A 7,310-nucleotide genomic window follows, 5' to 3' on the forward strand; every position below is an offset into this window, starting at 1 on the left:
AGTCATTTTTATTTTTTTTGGCATTTACAGTTTTTTTTCCATAAAATCATCCTACATAATGTGAAGATAATTTAGTGAAAATATAACCTTGATATATTTAATACTGACTGAGTAAGGTCATGTCAAAGATAAATATTAGCAACCCTTTAAAGGGTATCATCCAGTGACAGTATTTGCACATTTCTTTCTGACAGAAAGCATCGTATTTCCTCATCTTACCCTATATCTTTGACATTTCTCTTTTTAAAAATAATTTTTCTGTTGTCTTTTATAAGCAATGGTTTATTATAATTAACCCTAATAAGTCCCTTTGGGTCAATCTTACCCCCAAGCCACTTTTCTTTAGTTAAAAAAAACATGGTTCCCTTTATCACAGTGGAATAAGATTTTGTGACTTTTACAGATTATCTGTCAAGATTCGTATAAAAAACTGGGCTTGATTCGGTCGTTCTAAAGAGGTGTAAAAAAATTCACCAAAAGAGGCCCTTTGGGGGTAAAAATGCATCAAAAACTAATAATAATTCTACTATTTGAAATCATATTTATTTTGAATGTGCTTTATAATGTTTATATAAACATAAATTCACAAAATGTATAAATAAAGTTGTGATGTTGAGCAGTTGGCCACACACAGTAAAATGAATGGGTCTCTATGATCATCTGCTGGTCGAAATGATTTATTTCCTAAACTGTAACTCTTTTATGTTTTTTTCTAAACACCAAATGGCCGAATGCAACACATAACATGTAGATCAATATCTTAAAACAATGTAAATCAAATTTAGATAATAATTTATGTGTATTTTTATAACAATTTGATATTTTTCAGGCAAGCTAATGGTGTAGTTGAGGAATTGAGTGGTAAACAGGTACAAAAGTACTTCAGATCTCCCAAAACACAGCATTAATGTATAGATGGGAAGTAAACAAAAAAAAGATATATTTTTTGTATCATTAAAAATGTATATATTTTTTGTAATCACTCTTTTAATCTCTGGGGTCATTTTTACCCCCAAGGAACTCTTACGTATACAGAAAAATAGAGGCTTATCAGGGTTAAATAATTCAATTATATGTATATATTTTGAAGTGTGGCTTATGAGGCCAAATACCTTTAGTGCCTCAATGCACTACACACACAACAGGATGTTCAGTGCAACAGTGACTTTATTTTATCTATCCCAACTCGTATTGACAAAATATGCAAATTCTGACTTTACCCCTGACATGCACATGTAGCCTGAAGAGCAATAATACGGAAACCAAACTATTCCAAATATTCGGTATCATTGATGACACACCTCAGGCCTACAGTAGCGTCAATAGTGTACAATGACAATATCTAGAGTTATACTTGCACAAACATGCTACTGTATCACTCACCCTTTTACAGGATAAATGGGTGAAAGGTCAAACTAAGTCATCAGAACAAAGGTTTGAGGGGAAATGACAGTAAAGTGGGGGGACCTGTGTCTTACTGTATTTGTCTAATTACTTGCTTCCTCTTGGAGGCATCCAAGGCAAATGCAATGCTTTCCCTATTGCCTAAGATCACTGACAACACACCCACAAACACAGCAGTATCAAGGATGTACTCACTGTTTGGTTAGAGGTATATTAGGTAAAGTCGTGTGAACAGGTACTTGTGGTTGATCACAATGTCAAAACGCACAAGTATGATCCTGGATGCTAGGCCTCTCCCAGATACTCAGGTCAGAATTGTACAAATTCCTTTCATTCGACCTGTTTGGCAAACATCACGTTTTCCAATCATCGAGGTTTGTGGTGAAACCTTCCATGTTGGGTGTGATGCTGAAGATGCCTGCGAGCAGGTTATGCTGGGAGTCCTGACCTCTGGGTAGCACAAGATCAGACACTAGTCAGATATGAAGAATGTGGATAATTTCAGGAAGTAGGTTGGTAAATTAGTCCACCCAAATTTACTCATCACTGTGTTCACGCTTAAAAATAAGGGTGCTACCAAAGGATCTTCACAGCGATGCCATAAAATAACCATTTTTGGTTTACTCACCCCATGTCATCCTTGTTTAGTCAAAAAGAAATGAAGTTTTTTGAGGAAAACCTTCCAGGATTTTTCTCCATATAGTGGACTTCAATGGTTTTTCATTTTTAGTGCAGATTCAAAGGGCTCTAAACGATCCCAACCGAGGCATAAGGGTCTAGAAAATCGTATTTTTTGCTAAAAAAGATTTACTTTTTAACCAAAACCTCTTGTCTTGCGCTAACTTTGTGATGCGCCAATGTAACCTTACGTATTTACATTATCACATTAAAAGGGCACGCATGACGGATGGTCCGCAAGTGTGCATTTCACATGTAACAAATACGATGGATTTCAATGGGTACAGTCAACTGTGTGCTTACCATCATTTAGCAAAATATTTTTTTCATCATTTTTCACGATATTTCCATCGTATTTGTTTTTCCTACCATGAAAGTCAATGGTTACAATCAGCTGTGTGCTTACCATCATTTATCAAAATATCTTCTTTTGTGTTTATCAGATAAAAGAAATTCATAAAGGTGTAAATTAACATGAGGATGAGAAAATTATGACATCATTTTCATTTTTGGGTGAACTATCCCTTTAGGCCTCGTTTGGGAACGTTTAGAGCCATTTGAAACTGCAATTTTAAACTGCATTGAAACTGTTGAGGACCAGTAAAGTTCACTATATGGAAAAATCCTGGAATGTTTTCCTAAATTATTATGGTTTTTTTATGAGTGGAGTTTTCCTTTCTAAAAATCATTTCTTTTTTACCTTTTCTAGTCTAAAGCTTTTGCAAAACAGAAATGGTTTGTGTCGTTTATTCACACTCCTATAAATGACACACTTCTAAACATAAAGGTGCTACATGATAAAGAACTTTAACCTCCATAGGACACTGTCAGAAATAAATGATCATTAAATGACCCCCTGGGACTGTTCCCCTTAAAAAGGTACTAATATGTACCTTTAAGGTACTAATGGCACTTTTCCATTGCATAGTATAGACTGTAAAAAAAGATGGACGACGCCATTTGCTCTCTTTCATTTGTGAAAGAAAAGTGAAGTCGCCAGTGTCCCAATGCGGCGCTGACATCCTGGGTCTTGAGTCTGCGCAGTAGCGATTTCGGGACCAGTCCTGCACAGTATTGAGCAGGAAGTAAAGCCGCAAAATCAAGGCCCGCCCTCACTCTCGCAGAATGTGCATATTACAGCTGTCAATCATGACGTGACACAACCCTTTTTATAGCATTAAATAACTAACTAAAAACAAACTTATTTTAAAAACAAACACTTGAATTTACAGATAATTGAAGTGTAATTAAATTGTTTAGTTGGTCTCAAGTCCCATTGAATAACATGGGGAGGCGGGGTTTACAATCTATACTGGGACCAGTCACTGAGGGACGATCGATACGTTTTGGCTTCAGTTTTCAGGGCTTGTGCGGCACACTTGCATAGTACCCCATGGGTCAGGTTGTGTCAGCTCACCTTACCTTGGCTTGGTTAGCTTTTCCATTCAGTTTAGTAGCACTTCAGAGCGGGAGGGATTATAGGCGTGTATTTATATTTGCACTGCCTACTGCTGTGACATCATACAAAAAGTGGGAGCGAACATCGTCGGAGTGCAGTGTTTCCCATACATACATTCCCGCCACAACATAGATGTTTGCACATTGCATTTATCACTATACCTCTGTCCGTCAACCCTCTCCAGTAAAAATTACAAAAAGGGTGTGCAGACATGTCTGTCACGGATGTGCTGCAAACTGCAAGGAAAGCGCTGGTGTTCCTGATTCTCAACCGTGGATGTTTTTCACCGCTATAAGGGAGTTTGGGAACTTACAAAGAAAGCAAGATGCCAACAGGTTTGCTCAAGACAGCGCATGCACAAAGGTAAAGCTAATCTTGGGTTTAGCAATGTCACTGGTAGTGACGATTCTGTCAGACCAATCAGTGATCTTCAGTGTTTTCTCACGTTTTAGTATCAGCTCAGCTCGCTTGAAACCCCAACTGAGGTGGTCCTAAAAAAAGTAATGTAGCGGGTACTACGTACTGTACCCCGTGGAAAAGCCCCTGAAAATCATAGCTGACCTGACCCAACCTGTGGGGTACTATGCAATGGAAAAGCGGCATAATATGCACCCTTTAGTACCAATACTGTATGTACCTGTGAGGTACTAATATGAACTCTGTAGGTACAAAGGTGTACTTTTTAAAAGCGTTCTGCCCCAGTGACAGCTAGGAACCATTTTCTTTTTATTAATGACAATGAAACATTCAATTTTATTTAAATAGCGCTTTTCACAATTGTTTAACTGGTTCAAAGCAGCTTTAGAAATTATAAAACATATAGCAGAATACAGCCTTTAAGATTAACCATACTAGTGAGCGTAGTAATAATGTAACGTATAAGAGGCTGCTGAACCCAAAATAGTTCTCCTATAGTATCGCTGTGAATAATCCTTTCTATCGTCTTTATTTTACTGCCCAGTCTCTAAACTGAAGCGACAATGGTTTGAAAATAGAAAAAAGCAGTTGAGTAACCAATACATGACAATGACAGATAAACAGAAATTCGTAATACGATCACGAAAAAACTCGGAAATTCATGACAGTATCACGAAAAAGAATAAAAAAAAATGACGGGACTATAGCTACATAACTTTGTGAGACTGGGTAGCTTTTTAAAGGGTGTAGCTTTGAGTGAGAAATAAAATTTAAGTCATTTTCCACTGATAATCTGAAGACTTGTATCATAATATAGGGAATGACTCATATTTTTATGCCGTTTGTATGGGGGGTGGGGGGTGTTTGTTTTTCTTTTAGTTGCTTGACAGACATAGTATGAAAAAGAGCTTATAGGGATTGTTCATTTCTTCTTTTCTGTTCCATAAACAACAGCATATGGGTTTGGAGTGACACAAGGGGGAGTTGCCTATAATGACAGAATTTTCCATTTTGGGTGGATTTTTATTTTAAGGGTTAACTGTACTGAAGGCACAAACACAGGTGAGTCAGTAGACATTGTGTAAGACATATTTTTTATTTTGTAACCATCTTTTATATTTTCAACTATCTTTTATGTTAAGGTTTTAGACACTATTTTTTGAAACATCATTGCTTCCTGCACAGTTAAACAGTATATTGCTGTCTATTGCAGTATATATATAAAGTATAAATATTTTGCGAAACAAAATGAATATAAACATTTTAATAACAAGCATTCTACATAATGTAACGCTATGTCAGTCTAAGTCAATGAATGAATCTGTTTGGGTGTTGGGTGTGCAAATTTTGGCAAATGTATTGGGTTATCTGGGACTCTTCAGGATACATTATTTTACAGTTTTTTACAGACGCTAGGACACATTTCTCAAAACTTAGGTCACTTTTGCAAAACTCTTCACACAGTTCTCCTAAGCAACTTTCAGCTTGGCAAAGCAGTTCATTTCATATTCAAAATGCACTATAACTACCAAAACACTTTATTCAGGTCTCAAATCAACTCATTCTTCCAGAACACTAGCAAAGGTTGACAGCCGACAAACACACTTCGTCACCCACAAAACAATGACTGAAAAAACACTAACAACATGTAGCATTATACCAGGGCCGGAGTGGGACTCATTTTCAGCCCTGGAGTTTCATGCCTTAGACCGGCCCACTTTAGTTCATGACTGACTATTAAAATAATATCTTTAAACCCTCAGTACTAGTATAAGTCTGCAGTAGAGCACTGTTCTCTGCAGCCTTGCAATTCACTGTATTTTTCAAATATATAATTTCATATTCCGTGCAAATGCAGTAAACAATTATAATTTTTGCCATAATCATGCAGCCCTACCATAAGTAATATTACTAAAGTAAACTTATTCAAAAACTAAAGGAAACAAATGTGTTTGTGTTTTCCTCTATATATTTCTATTTCTAAAAAATGGTGAGTCTTGAGATTAACTGTTGGGTTGATAACGTTTGGAAACCCCTGATATACAATACACAATCAAGATTTATCAAGTATGCATTGGAAACAAATGGGAAAAATCTGTATCTTTTTTTAGTACTTAGATCATGTCTATTGCTAAATAACGTAGGCCTACATTGTGGTAAAAAAAAGAAAACATCATGGATATACTTTTAAAACTACTTTTTTCAAATAAACTAATGAGTTTTGCATCAAATAGATGTTTGTTCCTCTTGCAATAATTCATAGACTATTCATAGAGAATTCATCTGACTTGGATAAAAAATACGTTTTGTAAATTATTTTCCTTTAAGAGGCCAGCCTGTTTGTATTAAGACCTGCTCAAGTTTATTTAAAATATAATAGACGCGCGGCCGGCAAGCGCACTCAAAAGACGCGCTCAAGTTATTTAAAATATAATAGACGCGCGTCCGGCAAGCGCACTCAAAAGACTCGCTCAAGTTTATTTAAAATATAATAGACGCGCGGCCGGCAAGCGCACTCAAAAGACGCGCTCAAGTTATTTAAAATATAATAGACGCGCGGCCGGCAAGCGCACTCAAAAGACGCGCTCAAGTTTATTTAAAATATAATAGACGCGCGGTGTTGTGTCGAAGTCTGTTCCCCCTATGTTCCCCCTATTTTTCCCTTCAGTGTAGTGTTTTTATGGCGTTTTTATCACGTTATAGGTTTTATTATTTATATATTTAAAGTTTTAATGGCTACTGAGATGTATATGTGTGCATTTCTGTAATGTATCTGTATTGTTCTTAATGGTAAGTCAATTATTTTTACAGTATGAATCATATTATATGTATAATATTTATTTAATTATGTATGCAAACATTAAATTTTTAAAACAACCAGTAAAGAAAAAAAAGAAAAAGACAGGCTATATTTTAAAAGAAATACCCTAATAGAAAACTGTCAAATGCATGAAATATTTAATAAATTCTATTATAAAATACATGATATTATGCCTTTTTAGTATAACCAATTCAAATCTTTAATCTTTCTAAATGTAACGTGATGAAAACGCTATAAAAGCACTACACTAAAGGGGAAACATAGGGGGAACTGAGTTCGACACAACACCGGCAAGCGCACTCAAAAGACGCGCTCAAGTTTATTTAAAATATAGACGCGCGGCCGGCAAGCGCACTCAAAAGACGGGCTCAAGTTTATTTTAAATAGTCGCGCGGCCGGCAAGCGCACTCAATATGCGTCTGAAACAAAACTCGTGTCCACGTAAGCGCTTTGAAAACCAGAAGACAGCGGCACGTCCTGCGTTTCCCATGCGTTTTAGATGTCAATGAACCCTAATGCAAGAATTCTTCC

Source organism: Misgurnus anguillicaudatus, chromosome 5 (assembly GCF_027580225.2).
Source record: "Misgurnus anguillicaudatus chromosome 5, ASM2758022v2, whole genome shotgun sequence".
NCBI lineage: Eukaryota > Metazoa > Chordata > Actinopteri > Cypriniformes > Cobitidae > Misgurnus > Misgurnus anguillicaudatus.